Raw genomic sequence first — 21,111 nt, 5'->3', positions numbered from 1 at the left:
TATTATTCTCACCAGTATTGGCTTAACTGTTTATTCATGGCTGTTGATGTTTATACTGAGCATAACCTGTGATTTCTACAGGTATCAGTGCATCCATGTATCGTGCTCCGTATGGTAGATTGTGATTGGCGGCTGGGGACAGCGCCTCTGGTCTGACGCGTATCCCAGCAACGGACACTCAGAGGAAGCTGTCAGCGCCTCTCATGCCTCATATCCGGGGGTGTGTGATCGGCGCACCCGGCCGCCGGTCAGAATCATCAGGAATGGTGAGTACCTATAAAACCATGTTATTATGTATTGCTACCTGTCACCACACACCACACCTTGAGGAAAATGTCTGCGGACATTGAAACGTCGGTGGACTGGTTGTGATGGTCATGTTATCTACCGCTATTGCCATATAAAAGTTTCTAACAAGTCCCCTGGAGTGACGCTGTCTTTTTCAAAGTACTTCATTTTCATCAGAAGGCACCCAGGGGCAACTACCATCCGCAGCAGCTGAGTGCCGGCTCAAACCCCACGTCTACCTACAAGGGTCTACCCAGCAGGGAGACTCGCCCGGAGCAAGGCACCGCATAGCAGTTTTCTGCTAGCTTTAACTATTCCACCACCTATATATACCAAGGAGCACGAAATGGAGACACAAGCTAACACTGGATGCCGCACCATGCCGTCCACGAGAGGTGTCTCACATAGTTATAATGAGGCTGAGGCCCAGCGTATACTCCTTCAGTACACAGATGATGAATTATCTATGGAAACATCGATTGAAGATTTGGGCCACCAAATGCTACAATTAAGGAAGCGGGAGGTCGACTACCTCCTTCACGGGTCGTCACTATCAAAGTATTACCGTGAACAGATGATCCCTCGCGGGTTCCGGGTCCGCAACATGCCGACCATCGGCCGATTCAACCCAGAATTCTGCACCAAATGGGTGGGAATCCTAAACAAGTGTAGTAGTGATTTAATGCTACTAGTAATCGAAGAGTCATCGAGAGAATTACGTATCACCAAAGAAAAAATCGCAGCTCTGGAAAGCACCTTTGACATCCCTCAGATACAGATCGATAATCCCGAATGGCTAAGTAATTTAACAACCAAAGTGGAAATATATAAAAAAGAGCTTCAGAAGTTTAAAGCCAACAAATATTCCATTGTCACCCGCGATTATGAGGATAACAAGGTCTATAGGTGGCTTATGGGCGGTGAACCCACTACGCAATTCCCCAATCGTAAAGGAGGTAACTACCGACGTAGAAGGCAGAACTAGACCAGAGAAACCGCTACATCCAATTCGGACAGCGACTTCAGAACCCGTGACTCTGATGATACCCAGCACAGTGGGGCAGTCCCTTTAGAGGGGGCAACCCTTGCAAATCAAAAAAGAGGCAGAGGACGCCCGCCCGTAGGGGGCGCCAGAACGAGAGGGCAGCGCGAGCTAAAGGCGCTGATGCGAACATAATTTATAACCTCTCTTCCCACCAACTAACTCCTGCTGAAACATCGGTGCTTAACAAGGGTTTGTCTTTCATCCCCACAAACCCACACAACGAATTGCAATGGCAAGTAGATCGCCACCGATTTGACCGGAATCTTCGCCTTCGTGAACACTTCCAGCATAACTCTACCGATCCGAAAGAATCCCCATTTCAAGATTTCATCAGATCCAGAACTAAGTCTAATTTTGATCCCTCTTCTACGAACACCTCCTTACCTACCTTCTCAAGGCTAATTAATGAAGCTGTCAATAAATACAATTCAGCAGCTCCCCCGGCGCATTACAATTTATCCAAAGAAGAACGCCAGGCGCTGAGTTCACTAGCCAATTACCGCCATATTATCATAAGGCCGGCGGACAAAGGAGGGGCTATAGTGGTCCAAGACCCAGTGGCTTACATGGAAGAACTGGAGGGCCAATTAGGCGATAGTCACACATATACAAGACTGACCAATGACCCAACTAGAGCATATAAAAGAGAATTGGACCATATACTGCAAACAGCAGTCTCTGCTAAACTCCTAGATCCAGCTCTAGTAAAAGCGTTAAGTCAAGATCATCCAGTAACCCCAATAATTTACACAGTGCCTAAGATACACAAGAACCTCTCCATACCCCCAGGTCGCCCCATTATCAGCGCGAATAATTCCCTATACCAGCCAGTTTCTAAATTTTTGGACATTGTTTTACAGCCTTGGGTCCAAAAACAACAAACATTCATCAAGGATACCACGGCCTTTTTGCTACGATTACAATCTTTAACATCTATTCCAGCCGACACAGTGTTGATAACACTGGACGTCAATAGCCTGTACACCTCAATTCCTCAGGTGGCAGGTGTAGCAGCAGTAGCGCAGTTCATGAGAGATTGCAGTATCCAAGATGTTGATCACGACCTTTTTTTACAATTACTACGGCTGACCCTGGAAAGGAATTATTTCCTATACAATGGCACTTACTACCAGCAGAACAACGGGTGTGCCATGGGTAGCCCAGTGGCACCGAGCCTGGCCAATATTTTCATGTTCTCAGAAGAAAAAGAGAAGTTCTTGTGTAATCCACTGATTAAACATCATATAATTTTCTTTGTAAGATTCATCGACGATTTGTTCTGTCTGTGGTCAGGGCCTACCAAAGTGTTGGAAGATCATATAGCGGCCATCAATCTCAGCGATAGCCCTATAAAATACACTTATAACATACAGCAACACAGGATCAACTATTTGGATGTGCAGGTCAACCTGAACGATGGTCTGATCTGGACACAAGTATATTCGAAAGAGACTGACCGCAACAACCTATTATTGGCTTCTAGCCATCATCCAAAACCGTTAAAGAAAGGTCTCCCCAAATCACAACTGATGCGGGTAGCAAGAATAGCAAGCACCCATGAAGGAGCCATTGAGGGGACCAATCAGGTTAAACAGCGCTTCACAGAAAGAGGCTATAATTTAAGAACTTTACGCACCCAACAACAAGAGGTTTTGTCTACTCCACGACAAACTTTATTATCCACTAAAGAGCGGGTGAATAAAAATATCATCCCGTGGAAACAACAATTTTCAAGTTCCAGCCCCATCGTTCAGCGAGCCACTAAGGCATTATGGCCGATCGTCAAATCCGACCACACACTTCCATGCTTCAAATCTGCACGTCCAATGTCGTGCTATACACGTGGACGTAATATCAAAGATCAAGTGGTCCATACCGATATAACTGGATTCGATAGAGTGGATAGGGCCGATACGTCGTTTTTGAAAAAAAACCCGGGATGCTATCGATGCCTCAATTGCATGACATGCAAAAATCTGGTCGTGTGCAGGTCTTTCAAACACCCACATACTGAGTCCATCATTCACATCAAACAGGTTTTGACATGCCAATTGACTCACGTGATTTATCTCCTATTTTGCCCCTGCCAACTATTCTATGTCGGCAAAACAATCCGTACGATAAGGGACAGAATGGCACTACATAGATCGGCGATCAACCTAGCAATCCGCTCAGGTAAAGCCGACCAACCAGTAGCCAGACACTACCTGGACAAGGGACATACGGTGTCAGACATCAAATTTATACTTATAGATCACATCCCCCCGTACCGCCGTGGAGGAGATAGAGATGGATCGCTGTTGAAATTGGAGGCTAGATGGATCCATAGATTACAGACTGTGAGACCACAAGGTCTGAACGAGAGATTTAATTGGAGTATCCTATATTAACCATTCGTTATAACACCGGTGGACTCTTAATGCACGATCCAGTGTTCTCATAACACAAGCCATATGTAATGATGATTTAAATGTACCTATTATTCTCACCAGTATTGGCTTAACTGTTTATTCATGGCTGTTGATGTTTATACTGAGCATAACCTGTGATTTCTACAGGTATCAGTGCATCCATGTATCGTGCTCCGTATGGTAGATTGTGATTGGCGGCTGGGGACAGCGCCTCTGGTCTGACGCGTATCCCAGCAACGGACACTCAGAGGAAGCTGTCAGCGCCTCTCATGCCTCATATCCGGGGGTGTGTGATCGGCGCACCCGGCCGCCGGTCAGAATCATCAGGAATGGTGAGTACCTATAAAACCATGTTATTATGTATTGCTACCTGTCACCACACACCACACCTTGAGGAAAATGTCTGCGGACATTGAAACGTCGGTGGACTGGTTGTGATGGTCATGTTATCTACCGCTATTGCCATATAAAAGTTTCTAACAAGTCCCCTGGAGTGACGCTGTCTTTTTCAAAGTACTTCATTTTCATCAGAAGGCACCCGGGGCAACTACCATCCGCAGCAGCTGAGTGCCGGCTCAAACCCCACGTCTATATATATATATATATATATATACAGTATACTGGTATTGCTGCATTTTTGTATATTTGGTGGAGTTACTTTTCTGTTTTCATTTGGTTTTCCACAGTGGGACATATGTGACTTGATAGTAACAAATTAATATGAAAGTTGTAGAAATTTGATTACAATGTTGTAACACATTGTTGCTTTATTCATAAGTAGGCTTCAAGTACATCTCATAAGGCAGATCCGCAATAAATGACACACTGTACAAAGGTTAAAAGGTATCCAAGTTTACAGCTGTTGACTGTCACATACAATTTTCTCTCTGTGCAATAATTCACATATATGTACAAAAAAGTAATTATGGCAGGGCAATAGTCTGCAAATTATCAGCGTACACAAAGTGTGCAGAAATCATATAAACGGGTTCTTCTTGACAGCTTAGCAGGTGGATATGTTCAGTATTCCTCTGCTCCATTGAGCTTATATCACCTTTGCTGTGGGCACATACTGTATATGCTCTGTATGGGTTGCATGGAGTCACTTCCCAGGAGAGATTATATGGACCAATTTTCATCTTTCATTTTTGTCAGCTCAAAGTTCTCTTCCTATGCTCAGTTCCAATATTATGGTAGAAAGCAGAAACTGAATCAACACTGACCTATTTAAGCGTTTTAGGATCCTCATAAAACTCGGAATTTTCGGCTCTAGAATCCAAGAATAACATTTTCAATATGTTCTCCGGAGCCACGTCTTTAATATAAGGAATGTTTAAAACACACATACTTTTTAACTCATCTCGTCCCAGAGGAAAACCATCACAAATAAACATTGTTTGTCAAACTGTGCGGAAGAGGAGGGGACTGAAGCTACTGCACACCAATGGAAGGCTGCGGACCATTTCTATGATCATATGAATGCTTAGTGGACTCATGCACTACTATGTCATGAGCGCATTGTATAATTCACTTACTTTAGTCAACTGATTTAACCCTTTGAGTGCCAAGTGAATTTATCAAAATAGGTGTGAAAATTGCCAAGCAAACATATTTATTCATCATAATGACCTGTAATGTTTACCTTAAATAGGAAATATAATCGGATAAAACAGATCGGATCTGTTTTGTCGAGATCCACCTTCAATGCTGTTGGAAACAAACAGCATTGAATAGGCAGCGGGAGCTATTTCCCCTGTCGGAAATAGCAGCCGGAATTAAATAGCCCCCATAGTGCGCATATATTGCACAATGAGAACCCTATTCACTATCACAGATATCTCCTGCTTACCTTACACTCCCGCTCAGGCCTGGTGTCCCTATACACTGGTATGGACTCCTCATTCATCAAGCTCTAAAAATACAATATTTTGAGAGCTTGACTGCGAGAGCATTCGCCACCTGCAGATTGCGAATGCTCCTGCACCCCTGCTGCTTACCTATGGGAAGCAGTCCCAAATTGTAAACATGGAACCTTCTGGATCCCTCCGCCCCAGCTTCTTTCACTGGATGCTGGCGCTCTTTGTGCCTGTGTGGACCCTAGTTCGCGAAAGCACACAAGTATTAGCACTGCAAAAATATTTCACTGCTGTGAAAATTGTGGAGAAAGTGGATTTTTAGATCACTTGTCTCTGCTCCAGGGCAATAATAAATTGCTCTGGCATTTGCGGTGAGTCGGAATGTTCATTTTCGGGGGTCACCCGGCCACCGATAATTAACATGATGAATATGCCACAGAGAACCTTATGGAATCACTTATTAAAGTGATATATTGGAGGCGTTCGGTGATGGTTTCCTAACTCTTTCTTTTAATCTTCTAACCTGGTTCTGGACTTGCTGCACTTTGGTTGTAGTCCAGGTAATATTTAGAGAGCAGTTCAGAGCTGGTGAAATAGGGCAGTGTGTAATAGCTTACTTTTTTATTGTTGTGGGGTTTTTTATTGTTTTGTTAGCACTATTTAGAAATTCACATTGCTGTGCTTCTATAGTCACACCACTGGAAAGAAGCAGAGGCGTAACTAATATTGTGGCGCCCCCCCCCCCCCCCCCCCCCGCCAAAAAATTACCTTACCCCTCCGCATGCCCCTGCCGCCGGCCCCGCATTCAGTCCGGCACCGCAGATAGCCTCCGGGCTCCGTCTCCTGCAGTAATGAAAAATGACACGACAAAATGGCTGCCCCCGTACAGCAGACAGTTTTTTAGGGATGTTAGAGGAGGCGGCGGCCTCCTCTAGCATCCTTAAAAACTGTCTGCTATTAGGGGGCAGCCATTTTGTCGTGTCATTTTTCATTACTGCAGGAGACGGAGCCTGGAGGCTATCTGCGGTGCCGGACTGAATGCGGTGGCGGCGGCATGCGGAGGGGTAAGGGGGGGTCTGACCAGAGTGCCAGGGCACCGGGGGCGCCCCGCTGGCGCTTGCTTTCCCAAGCAGCCGCGGTGGCTGCCTTACGGTAGCTGCGCCTCTGGAAAGAAGTCCTTATGCTGAACCTCACTGTGATGTCAGCCACATATATACTGTATGTAAGGTTGCATCAAATACATAAAGCAACAGTAATTCAACACTCGGTTGAAAAACCCCAGAGCGCTTTACATACAAGCCGCTACCTTAAAAGCAGCTGCTAATTAGGGAATGGTCAGTCCCCTGATAGACAATATAAAAAACAGAAAAGGAAGCAGCGCTTAAAATTATAGAATTGGGTGAATCAATTGTAATAAAAAATACTTTTAACAAAACATAATAAACAATGTAAACCAATGAAATTTATAAGTAAAAAACCGCAGCAGAAGTTTCCAGATCCCGTAAATGGATAAAAATGACCCAAAATATATTGGGGGAAATTTACTAAGAATACGAATATGATTTTTCGTATTCGTATTCTTAATACGAATGAATACGACTGCATTCGGCTGTTTTAGTAAATTAGGAATCACCATTCTTTTGTAACTACAAATACAAATGTGCCATAAATAGGATTTTTGGCATAGTAATTGCCTAAAATACAAATACGCCTTAAAAATTCGTATTTTACTATGAAAATACGAATTTTTTAGGCGTATTTGCCTTTGTAAATTTCCACAATAGCAGCAGTCCCAGTTTTTAGTGGAGTCCACAGGACATGATTTGTCCTGGAAGCTGTCCAAGGGAGTGGCAATTTGATGACTGCAGCCCACCTACAACCTCGCAGCAGATTGTGGGCCTTATTCTAGTTCACTCTTTCTGACAAATTCCTTCTTAGATGGACAAAACCATGTGCACTGCAGGGGGGAAGATGTATACATACACAAGGCATGTCCAAACTGTGGCCCTTCAGCTGTGGTTTAACTACACATCCCAGCATGCCTTGCCATAGTTTTAGCATTCCCTAATAGCAAAACTGCGGCAAGGCATGATGGGACTTGTAGTATATATATACTTTGAATTTAATCTTGCATTTTTTGCTGCAGGATAATAAAGTCTCTGCATTTGTTTTCTAAAGGATATAGTATATATAATGTGTTTCACACAGCTGCTTTATATTAAAACAAAACACCAAATACTAAGTCCATCTCATTTGTTTAAATAGGTTAAACCATATGCTTGCTTTTATATTTTATTATTTATTTAGGTATATTTATTTATGAATTGCTCATTGAAATAAGTAAGATATTTAGCCAGACTGTTATTGTAGTAATGGTCTTCAGTTGAAAAACACTGTGTTCTGTGAGGTTAGTGGAACAACATGAGTTTATTGAGCAGGTTGCTAAGCTCCTAGTTCCATTTTAGCTTCAAGGGATGATAAACTTCTTAGGCTGAAACTCCACAGCTTGATTAAAATGTTTCACTGCAGTCATTTTACTTCCAAGAAGTAGATTTCCGGACATTCAATAAATAAATTGACCTGTGTGCTTGGTAATTGTACAATCTTAAGATGTATGTATTTGTTATTCAACCCAAGGATGTCAGTGTTCTTGTAGACCTCCAAATAGTCCATTCAGTCAAAGGATGACTTGGGTAACAGATTGCAGGATAAATTCCTCAAGATGAATTCCTCTGTAAGTGTACTTAACCTGGGCAATAAAAAGAGAGATAAATAATCAGAAAAGTACAGTTTGTAACGATTTTCACTGTAGCATGGGCTGGCTGTAAACCATTCATAACAAAATACGATACTTCCTCATCTTTGCGGCCACCGATATGCCAGTAACGTTAGCCGCTACCCAGAATGTCCCCTCGCGAGCTTGCTTCACTCACCACGCTTTGGGCTCTGATTACTAAAGGTAATACATAGTTGCATGGACACAGGAGGGTGACATGGACCCAGGGTGGTGGTGTGGACCCAGGGTGGTACAGTACATAAGTGCCGCAGCGTAAGCGGTGGCCGCTCGTAAGTTCCGTAACGTAAGCAGTGGCTGCAAAGATGAGAATGTACCCAAAATACTTTACATAGATCAATATAGTCTGCTTTGTATCACTGCTTTGTATTACAGATGGAGCCCCTCTCTTCTTTCAGTGACTCCATCAGACTGGGACGCGCGTGCGTCTCACATGCATCCCAGTCGCTAGGTGGAGGGACCCTGCCCATCTCTGCTTCAAGGAGATGGGCAGGGTAAGGGGGGGGGGGGTTGCAGGTAGGTGGGGGCAGACATTGGAATGGGGCGGTGAGGCGGCGGGCACCTGGAGAGAGCTCTGTCGGAATGAGGTGTCCATGCGCCTGGTGCGGGCGCGCCCCCTTCCGACTGCGCCAGCCCCTGCAAAGATAAGACGGGCTCCATCTGTACATACAGTAGCTCAAATATCTTCTTCTTTTTGTGTGCTATAATATCTCATTTAACAACAAACTTTTACATATTTGTTTTTATTATTTTATTTTTAATCAATGACCAAAACAGGTGGGTGGTGCAAATGCTTTCTTCTGGGATGACTTTTTTCAGTTATTGTTTGCTCATTCCTTTAACAACAGTTGGTCAGATATGACCTCAAAGTTCAAGGATCCCTTTAAGAGAAGCTTTCATTATCCCGCAAACCCATCCATATGGGTATGAAAAGGTCGGTGGACGCGTACCGCCGCCCCTCGCGGGCTTGCTGCGCTCGCCACGCTTCGGGTTGATGTTGATAGTGCTGTGGCGTTAACAATGGGGGGGCATTTAACATACTTATTACCCATCAGGGTGGGGATACAATTAAAAATCGGGTCTGCCAGGGCATTTAACATTGAAATCGTGTCGCGTCGCATGCCATTATAATGGCATGCGATGCAACGCGATATTAAAATTGTACACTGTTCCCGGGAAAAGCCTCAAATCGAGTCCATCGCATGCCATGACATACCATCGCATACATTAATTATTGGTATGCGATGCGACACGATGGGCGCCTTGATACTACACAAGTACCCATTTTTCTATATTAAGAAAGGAATATTAATTAAATGGCCTTGGCAGTGTGAGAATAGAAGACAACCATGTGTAGTTTGTCCACACACTTTCATACTTTTTATGTGCAAGATGCCTGTGATAAAACAAATGTCATTATTATACTGTATATCGATATATATTTTAAAAGGCCACATAGGGTCCATCGAAGTTATCAGAAAACCACAAAACATAGAGTGGTTGGAATAAAGCCTACACATTATAAGGGTGTTTTAGACAGAGACGAGAGGCCAGGCTTCAGTCTGACAGCGCACACAAAGGAAAAGAATCCCAAGTAAACAAGGAAATTAAAAATGCTTCCTACCAGTTGCCAGGAAACCAGGGTACTTGGCTAAAGATTGTACTTGAAGTGTGTGCTCTTAAAGGACTGGTATAGCAACTTAGACTCCACTATAAGTGAAAGACATTGCGATGCAGAGTCCAGGATTTATTCATCTGTTTTATTGTATGTCATACTAATGTGCTGGCATTTGAGTCATACTGTACATTATTATTACTTTCACATTCTCTAAACAAATTAGAAAGCATTATCCAGCAAAATACATAAACACTAACTAATCAGTGTTCAAGTTAAAGAGCAAGCATAACTACTACCTGCCATTATTATATAAATGAGGCACTGCATTGCGGTATTATATAACATCTCTTGTACATCTCTTCTTCTTCACCACTTTACAGTAGGATGCCATGATAAGGAGGTATTTCTCTTACTTAGGGGTTAAACTGGGGGGAGGGGGGGGGGCTCCATTTTGGCCCTGCACAGTATTTCTAACAGAAAAGCATATCATTTTCAGGGGTGTGCCAAAAACCCTACCACAGGCCCTGGCTCTGCCTAATGGGGGGAGGGGGTGTAATTAGGTGGCAGAGGAAAATAAGTTCCACCATTTCTCCAGAACTACTTTAAGCACAGATTTACGGTCTCATCCCGAGTTACACTTCCTGTTGCCTTCTTCTCTGATCTTCTCTGATAACCTCTTATCAATCCTACCTCTAAAACAGCTCCCATATAACACCTTACCCAACCGGAAAAACTCTCCCTCAACCTGCAATCTTGCAAGCATTTTCTCAAAATCCCCTATTTATTTATTTTTTTCAATATGTGTTTTATTGAAAATTTGCACATTAAACACAATACATTCAATATAAACTGGAACATCTTCAATCACCACAGTAAGGATTGCAGCATTTAGGTGGTACAGATCATTAATGAGAAGGTTTCATCATAGACTATGACTATATAATCACAGTAAATCCAATAATACCAATGATATTGAAATTGTATGTAACTAGAAAAATAAAATAAAAAATACATTATGTGAGTACTTCTACATACTAATCGTTTAGTTGGCAGGATGTGCCTGAGATAGTATATGTTGTTTATTAGTCACATTCTGAATGATTATGTGCCAAAATGCAATAAAGTTAGAATATATATATCTAGAACGTTTTTTCGTTTTTATTTTTAAACTATTAACAATAATCATCTACTACTAATATAACCTATTGCCTACCCGCGTCCAAGGGCCATTGATCCATCCACAGAGCATCCATCCAATCAAAGTTAAGTGAAGATATAGGGAAAGCTGGAATAGTCAGTCAAGAGGAAATGGGGTTGTGATTAGCAAGGAGTTGGTAAGAATACCATGTAGTATGCTGAAAACAATTTTGTATTGCTGTTTTAGTGTGGGGAGGTAAAGTCTGTATGTACTTTCCCCAGCATTGGAAGAGGGAAGGTGTTAGTTTTTCTTTATGTAAGGTCATTTCTAACCAGTCCGTAGGAAACAGAAATAGAAGTCTTGTAGTTGCCAAGTGGACAGTAGGTGCAGGATTATGTATCCACTGTTGTAGTATAGCTTTCCTGCCCACTGCAGACAGGATAACAATGAGCTTCTTACTATATTTAGGAATTTGGGGTTTGTCAGTTAGGCATCCGAAGAGTGCCCAAGAGATGGTACAACGGAAAGATATGTTTAGGGTTGTGGTGCCATTATGACAGAGGTCTTTCCAGGATTTCTGGATATGATGACAGCTCCAGAAGCAATGTAGGGTGTCTGCTTCATCTGTAGAACATTTATGGCATCTTGTCCCTTCAGAAAAACCCATTAAATGTCGTTGTTTAGGTGATAAATATGCTCTATGGAGCATTTTGTATGTCATTTCTTGGTAAGAGCTTGCTGGGATAAGTTTTAAATTAAGTTGAAAGGATTTCATGAGGTTATCCGGGGAGAGGGAAGGGATTTGAGTTGTCCATTTGGTTATTCCTGGGTCAAGTTCAGTACGTATACTTGACTATATAATAGATGTGGAGTATAGTGTGGTGCGGTGTAAGGAATCTAAAGAGTTTGTAAAATCTTGATCACGTCTTGATCCTAAAATCTTGAGCTTGGACAAGACTTTAAATAATGGGATACCTGAAAGTATGCAAATCTATGTTCGGGTTGTAGGCCATATTTCTGTGAGGCTTCTGCAAATGTCAATGGAGTGTTGGAAGTATTCAACAAGTCACGTAGGGTCAGAATTCCAGCGGGCCTCCATTCCGTGAAGGGTGTCCTAGCTAAGCCCGGCTGGAAGTCTAAGTTGCCTATCAAGGGTAAGAATAAAGAATGGCGGTGTTGGAGTTTCAATGTTTTCCTAGACATCTACCAAGCCTGTACAGTTGTCAATAATAGATTATCTCGTGTTAGGGAGTGTAAGATAGAGGGTTGGGCATGTAGAAGGTAAGTGAGGGAGAGAGGAGTACAAAGTTCAGACTCTAATGTTAAATCTGTATATATGTTAGATGAAAATCCCCTATTTTATACCAATCCCACATATACCTGTACAATTCCATGATCTCTGCCTTATCCTTACTTGTTCTGTTTTTAGAAGGAATTTGTATTTAATTTGGTTTGTAACTCTTGACTTTCAAGTGCTGAATAATTGTATGTCAACGCATACATACAAGATGGCAATGATGGCCAAGACATGCATTAATATGGAGCATATGTGGGCTTATATATGCGAGCAACATCACAGAAGCATATCTATCTTTGGACAGTGTCCTATAGATATGTGGTCATCTGTAATGGAATACTGCATTAAGAACTGCAGTGAAATGAAGACATAATTTAATTACCTTCAATATTCATATATGAAATTAGAAACGTTGATGTTTACTGGTCAGGGCTATTTCCATTGTTCATCAATATATAAAGAAGAAATGACAGTCTCTACAGGAGCTGAGGATAGGGCATAGTGTAGGCAATTGTGTGTCTTGTGGGTGGAAAGAGTCTGAAAGGACAGCTCACGATGGACATAAGGAGATAGACAAGTGAAAAGATGTACAGTATGTGTCCAGCAAGAGGCTGAAATGGCTTGCCAAGACAAGGACCAGAGAAAAATACAGGTCATATCTTGGTGTAAATGGCTCCGCCCATGTCGTTATCTGACCCAAGTTTTCACCCCTTGCCATGTCCTGGGGTTTTCATGGGTCTGAGATAGGCAAAGTAAGAAAGTGGGGACCTGGGTTACTGTACATGGGTAATGATAACGGAACATCATTGGCACACTATATATATATTTTAATGAAGTAGCAAAGTGATGACCCTGTTTTCCTGGATCTAGTGTGGTGTGAAAAAATGCAACATGGGTTGATCTCATATTCATTATATTATCTCTCACCTGGGATTTGTGTGTGAAAGGGGTATAAGACAAAGTGTAGATGTAGATCCAGGGTTATAACCATTAATTATAATGTATAGTAGTGTACCCGAAGAGAAATAGGACTGCTGTTTTGGGTCAACAAGGATTCTGGTTTGTAAAAGACTGGTTGTTACTTCTTTTGGGACATTTACAGCTGGTCGCCGTAGGGGATCCAATATACTGTAGGTTGAACTTGATGGATTATTTTTTCACCCTCACCCACTATGTTACTATGTAGATAGGATGAACGTAGAATTGAAACAAACGGATTAGCTGAGAAAGGAACCTCAAAGAGAAATGTTACTACAGCTACTGATAAGCAGCCTAGCTGCCCACTTGACAGAGCCATGAACAAATTAGTCCGGCATTCCCTTTGGGGCATAGGATGATTGTGTTTTGGCTTTCTTTTAAGGCCATGTTAGTGTGCTGCTGATGATAGAAGCTGCTATTGTTAGTCTACATTTTGTTGGACACCCACTAACGCAGCAAAGCTCAAGCACAATTCTATCATGTTTCTGTTTCCCAATGCACCAGCACCATCTTCAATTAAGACAATGCTTTTGATAGCCACAAGTCATGACATCTGAAATGGATAGGGCAAGTAATAGTGTTCCTTCCTTATTCCAAATGTTGTCTCCATCCAACTGTAAATTTAAAATAGCACAAGCTCTGTAGCAACAATTAGGTAATAAGATATACAATAATAAAGCACACCTAGAAACAGTCAACAAAGCAACACAATTTGTCACATGCTTCATCTCACATCACTTGCTCTTCAAACACACTTTATTTAAAGAACTTTGTTTTGAAGTATTCCAAACATGCAATGCTGTTATTAAATGCATACCTTACATTATTTTGAAATGTTCAGATTTTATATTGAGGTGATTTACTGTGGAACAACCTTTTTTTTATGGTAATGGTATTCCTTTGGTGACTTCTAATTAGAGATGTAAATCCCGGGGCATAAATTTCAAACTTGAGATTCGGGATTGAAAAATGCTCAATCCCAGAAATCCTGGAATCTGGGGATTGGCCTCCCTATTAACCCCCCCAATCCAACCTCCCGACACATTTACTTACATAGGCAGGCAGTGCGTCCAGAAGGTGAACTCTGACATTTAGGTCAGGTGTAGCCTACAAGGCATGGTAATAACCAGTGGCGGTTTTTACCTATGGGCTGCAGGGCTGCAGCCCCCCAGGTAGAATCTGTGAGACTGCACTGGCTTCACTGTGACTGGCAGTTACTTTCTATTGTAAGTCCGACCTGCGAGTCACCAAGGCAGTCCCATTGGGAGGTGTTCCCTCCCTCTGGGATGCCTCTCTATGCGCCTAAATAGCGAGTTCTGTTCATGAGCAGTACCGCTTACGACCACCCAGACCCTATAACATTCTATGGGTCTGCTCCCGAAGCAGCCCCATAGAGACTGGGGCCAGCGCATGTGTGGCATCACAGCAGCCCCTCTTCTCCACCCAGGTAGGAGCCACCACCGGTAATAACAATAAAAAAAATCTTACTAGAAGTGAGGGGGGAACTATCCTAATCCCCGCTATGTAACTCTTGCACCTGATCTTCCTTGTCATGGTAGCCAGATGCTTACCCATCTTATTCCAACATCTGTGAAATCTATTCTTCGTATAATCTAATTCAGACTGTACTGGGATCAGTTAGAATATTATTTTAATGACTGTCTAGCTTACTGATAATGGGAGAGAGTTCACACTATCGTCAAAGACAAAGAGTAAAGCTCTGTATTTCACTATGATGTCCCCATGCCATAAAAATATAATGTTGCCCCACAGAACTGCCTTAGAAGTGTCCCAGTAAAGGATTGGGTCCTCTCAGTGTCAGAATCCAAAACATTAATCTATGTATTCTAAGAAAAGTCTTCTGAGTTACTGTATATAGATTAGAAGAAAATTTCAAAAACTTGCTCTGGGGTTCTATAGAGAGCATACGTCTGGCAACAGTAAATGGAGCATGATCAGATATGTACTGTATGTCCCCAATGTTGGCCACAGCACCTCCGGGACCAGCGTATCTCTTGCCTATTTCCCTATAGATTGTAAGCTTGCGAGCAGGGCCCTCATGCCTTTCAATGTCTGTAAATACCCTGTTTGTTGTATCACTGTCTCCTTTGTAAAGCGCAACGGAATATGCTGTGCTATATAAGAAACTGTTAATAAATAAAATAATAAATAAGATAAAATTAATTCTCGAAAAAATGACTTGTGAACTCCAGAAAAAAAATGTGTCCGACCAATCCATGACAATATCCAGGGATCAGTGAGACCATGTATCATCATAAGCTGAGAGACATGATTGACATGTTGCAGCCACTTGGGAGTGGGGTGGTGACTGTTGGAGGTGCATCACTAGTAAGCCAATGCCAACTGACTTATATTTAGAATGCATAAAAAATTTTCAATTTATGGGCTGAGGAAAGTTTATAACTAGGCTGCTTTGGGTAAAGGTAAGTTTGGAGCGCAACATATTAGAGTTTAGGTTATGGTGTGAGGGAACTACAGGCTCTAGCAAGACTGTGGAAGGCTGCAAAATTTTTTTATTGTCAAGCAGTTCTCCTCCATCAGTAAAAGACTGCAGATGAGCAACTGTTCTAAAACAATGGCATTTTTTATGGGACTATACAGGCCTATAAAAAATGTTGAATAGTGAATACGTATTCAGGTCATAGTTGCCTACCCTACTGAATTCTGCAGGAGACTTCCTTCCAGCTCAATTAGGCAGAGGGGCAGGGCCGCCACCTGGAGTAAAAAGAGGCAGGACGAGAGCAGAGCCACATCTTGTTTAGGGTGTGGCCAACACAAACACATCATAGTGGCCACTCCCCCAGCCATGCAATCCTGGTGATTTGTGTCATTTGGCCCCATGGACCAAGTAGGGTCATGGGAGATTGACATCTTTCTGGGGGGCTGTGAGGGGGACCCGATTTCCGGGACCCTCCTGGCCATTCCAGGAGGGTAGACAACCCTGGCCTAAAGACAGCAAAAATTGAGGTAATCAATACTTGTAATTTATACAGAATGTGTCATGCAGCCATAGATCTAATTTAATGTGTGTGAGAAAGAAGATGCAACAGTGACCTTGTAGCCCTGTTCTCCTCTGTGTGTACATGAAAACAGGACCCTGGCTGGTTTCCTGCCCAGCTGTCTGTCTAATGCTTACTTCCTCAAACACCCTGTAAGTAAGTAATCTGTTAATAGCCAGCCCTGTCTGAGACAGGTGCCTTTAGCTTAGCCGTAGGTGCAGCTTGAGTCATTTCCAAGGTATGGCTTAGTAGTGAGTAATGTTCCACTTACAGAAGGCAGGACCACCTCGTTAGTGTTATACAGTGCGTGTAACAAGCTGACGATTTATTCCCAGAAATGCCCGTAACCTCAGTGTGCTTCAGTCTACCTCTCAGTAAGCTGTGATCTATAAATTAGTTTCAAGCATACAGTAGATTTATGTTAAAGAAATGCTATGTGCACCTTTGTGCAGCCTCTGTAATATGGTAGTTTAGATGTCGTGTCCAGGTACTTGGCTCATGGAGACTCAGAAGAAGAGACACATCCCTGCCTCATACCGTATGTGTGGACATTTCTTTTCAAATGACTATATTAAGAAGAAGAAAAAAATGTCAGTGTAATCTCGGAACATTTGCCAAGTAGTCTCTCACCTTCAGAAAGTGTTTTGTTTCTAGTTGCTATGTACTCTGCATATTTAGGGGGTTTATTTGCTAAGATGGGAATTCTATTGAAGATGGGATGTTGCCCATATCAACCAATCAGAATCGACTTCTTATTTATTTAGCGTCTTCTAGCAAATAATAGATTGAGGGGGGTATTCAATGTGCCGCCGCCATTCCCGATGGGGGAAATAGGGGCTGCTCTGTATTCAATGCTGTCATTAGCATTGAAGAGGGATCACAGCAGAACGGGCCCGACTTTAGAAGTTGTCGGGCCCGTTCTGCCGGTAACGGCCGTGGATTGTCACAATCCCGGCCGCAGATCGCCAATCCATGGCCGTTTTTGCGGCCACACCCCCTTTGCGCCGATCGGCAGGTGGGACATTGAATCCCGCCTGTCGTCCTAGATCGAATACCCCCCATAATCTGATTGGTTGCCCATAGCAACATCCCATCTTTAATAGAACTCCCATCTAAGTAAATAAACCCCTTAGGATATGTTATTAACATAATATGGGGCTTATTTATCATTAAGTATTTGCAGGATATTTTTTGTAACAACAGCCATTTGGAGTTGTAACTGCAACTACTTAGTATCCCGCAGATGTACTATAGACGGAGTGCATACCTCCCAACTTCTGTAGCTGGGAGGTCGGGACTTTCACGCTCCCGAAAATGGGGCATGGCCTCGTGGGATGATGCGTCCTCCGGCCACGCCCTTGTTTTCGCCGCTCGTCGGCGCTGAATAGATGCTGTGCGCATGCGCACAGCATCTTTTCTTGGCAGGCTGGGGGGGCTCCCAACTGCCCCCCCCCCCACTGCGGGTCAATGGCGGCCCCGGGCGGGACGCGGGAACGTCCCCGAATATCGGGACGTTCCCGCGGTAAGCAGGACAGTTGGGAGGTATGGGAGTGCAGCAACTATCTTCAATATACTGTATGCTGCGGTACACCATTTCCAACAGCATCAGTAGCCCCCACATAAACGGGTTGGACAACTGATACTCATTGATCACTACATGATATTACATTTATATTACATTTGGTCTTTTACCACACATTTGTTGTGCTAGAAAACAAGTCTGCCTCTTCATAGGGGACCTAATGTTTGGTGATTAACAGATACCCTTGGGTGTAGGAGTAATGAGGTTTTGCTCAGTGTAAATAATGCTTCCCAATTACCGGTACATATATTCACTGGTGGTATCATTGTGATTACATCATGCAAATGCTTTCTATAATCTCTCTACAACATCAAAACTCTATGTTCTCTAGGAAATGCCCAACATGTTAAGTCTCATTCATTATGCTTCTAAGACCTGTAATGGGCCTGATCATTTTAAATTGCAACCCTTATGTTTTGGGAGATACACCCAGTTATTGTGGCAAGTCTCTCGTCACAGTCAATAGACTGTATCATACTTGTTTATATTCCCTTCTGAGTACTTCCGTAAGTTCAGCGTTCATAGTCTCTCTGTCCCATGTTTACAATAAATAGCATAAGTGATATACGGGTTTCCCACTTACTAATATGATGAGAGAAGACACTTTCCATCAGCCTCATCATGCTATGTACACTGTAATTGGATTCATGGTTTTTCTGGTGCAAGAAGTTAAACAATTCATAATGAGAAGATAAAATGAAGAATTGCATCTGTATCCTAATAATCAGCATTTTACAGAAGCAGCAGGATAATGCCAAGGTTCCTTTCCTCAAGATAGAAACAGATAGAAAGAGCCTGGGAGGCAGCATCCTAAAGATCACAAACTTCTCTCCTGTTCCAATTTTTCACGGACAATCACAAACCAAAACTCTTACCTTAAGATAGAAAGACTTCCACCTGGTCCCAGAGCCACCATTCCCCATGTCCACCTGCAATCCAGCTCCAACTACACCAATGACTCCCTTAGCAACCCTGTAAAAATAAATAAATAATGAACAACTATGTCTGATCATAAAATGCACGATGAACAGGCAGCCAGACGATGAACAAAAATAATCAGTTAAAACCGCAAGAACTGCATGTTCAGATGATGCTGAAACTGCCATCTTGCCGAAAAGACGTCAGAAGGGGTTCTAACCTATTTAGTGTTAGCTGTTTTGTTTCGCAAGTTGGAATGTTCCAACCTACTGTAAACCAGGTGGATTGAAGGAATAGCCGCTAATCCATCTGCTTTTGATGGAAACACAGCCAAAACGAAAGGTTTTCGGCAATCTCAATCCGACATTGAAAGATGCTGGATTGAGGCAGGGAGGACGGCGCCGGGTGAGCAGCAGCAGCTTACACGGCGCTGTCCTCCTGTCTGCCACCTCCCATACCCACCCACCGCTTTCACCTTCCACCGCCAGTCCCCGTGCCGGCCCGGTGAGCATCAACCAGTGGCCAAATCTGACATCCAAATTTGGCCACTGCATTGAATAATGGATGCCGGATCTATTCTGTTAAAAGAATTTCGGAATGGATCCGGCATCCGTTGATTATACCCCTATGTATATATAATAAAAATATTTAGTACTTCACTTTAGCAACAATGCAGAGTTGAAGTCAAGTCCATCTGCAAAGAATATCTTGCAGTGCTTCACACCAGCCACATGCATTTTTGAGTGATGCAGAGTCATATGCAAGTCAAGTGCTGCTGAAGGGCCATAACTAGCTAATAGATTGTATGCTAGTGTGTACTGATAATGAGGGTGACTATAAAGTCAAGGTTAGGACTGAATAGGTGCAGTCCGGGCTGCCATCAGAAATTATGAGGCCCCGGACAGACAAAATAGACACGGATCCCATTGAGCAGAACAGAATTTGCAGAAAGTGTGGGTGGAGCTATAGCAGGGGTGGGGCACATTGGTGACACTGGGTGTGGACTGACTTCAGGACTGTGTGCGCCACTGTGTATACAACTCTGCATATGGGTGAAGGAGCAGGAGCAATTGTGGCTCGCTTGTGTTCCACTCTTCATCTCACCCTTCAAGTTCATAGTTGTCGGTTTGTGGCAGTTACATGTGGATGTAAGAAGTGCTGTAATGGAGCTTAGTAAAATAGGCATTTTAGCATAATGAAATCTGACGATGCATGAATACTATGTTGTGTTATTTTTATCTTGCTCATGCAAACACCTTTTCGGAGTCTTGGGGGGCAGGTATGTAACATCCATCCCTTAAACTATGCTGTACACCAAAGATCCTTGTCGCTAACAACAAGAAGAAAACTTTTGTTAGTCTCCAACACAGCTCACGTCCCAGCCTTTAAATGATCAGCATTACAGTCATCCCCTCGGGGTCCAGCATGCCATGTAATGATGACACTATTGCTACATGCTGGATGGCTGACTTTAAGGGAATACTATTCTTATGTAACAGCTGGTTTGATGGACGGGAGTAGGAAACTGTCCTTAGGGGCTAAATTCTATCATTGTATTAACCCATGCAGAGCACTAGGATTTGGGAAATGGCAGCAGGCCAGCTCTCCTATTGGTGTAAGGATGTTATATTAACAATCTATTGCAAGTCCTGTCTGAATAGCCATTATTGTCACGTTTCTGTCTCATAACTGGATTCCCTTGATGCAAATGATTCGTACGGGTCAGAATTTGGCTCTGTTTCGATGCGTGTATATCCGCATGTGCAGACCCCCTGTGTAAACGCCTTCAGCGAGTATCACACTCGCCGAGGCATTTGTAGGTGTAGGGGAGGGAGGAGGGGCAGGGGGAGGCTGCAGGGGGACACCAAGTGTTTTATGTGCGTCCCCATCAAAAACCTGGGCGTTCCCCTGGGAATGCAGGCATGGCATTGCCTGCTCAGGGCGGGCAGCTGGCACCACATCATGTCAGCACCCGCCACATCTTTAGTGGTCAGTGGTCGGCCATCAAACGATTTGGTACGTACACACAAAACTAAGCCAAGTGTCATAGTTTTGCGCGCGGCCTGTACGGGAACAGGGCGGCAGCTGACATCCGGTGTCAGGTGCCCGTCCCCGGCAGCCGCATCACTGTTGAATTTCCGTGAGAACGCCCAGTGTTTTCATGGG

The 21,111-nt window shown here is 43.2% G+C and overlaps 2 long non-coding RNA genes across 2 annotated transcripts in view; one reads left to right on the top strand and one right to left on the bottom strand.

The window, feature by feature from the left end:
• LOC146008932 (uncharacterized) overlaps positions 1-21,111 on the top strand; it is a 141,599-nt gene that overhangs the window by 31,595 nt on the left and 88,893 nt on the right. The window lies entirely within an intron of this gene.
• LOC146008931 (uncharacterized) overlaps positions 6,601-21,111 on the bottom strand; it is a 159,581-nt gene continuing 145,070 nt past the window's right edge. Inside the window, exons 3-4 of the long non-coding RNA XR_014444587.1 lie at positions 18,903-18,999; positions 6,601-8,349 (exon numbers count right to left, since the gene is read on the bottom strand). This is a non-coding gene — a long non-coding RNA (uncharacterized LOC146008931). The remainder of the gene's footprint in view (positions 8,350-18,902; positions 19,000-21,111) is intronic.

This window comes from Crinia signifera, chromosome 6, assembly GCF_055691185.1.
Source record: "Crinia signifera chromosome 6, ASM5569118v1, whole genome shotgun sequence".
NCBI classification, from domain to species: Eukaryota; Metazoa; Chordata; class Amphibia; order Anura; family Myobatrachidae; genus Crinia; species Crinia signifera.
Note: the sequence above shows the minus strand (reverse complement) of the source record. Positions and strands in the feature narration are given on the sequence as shown.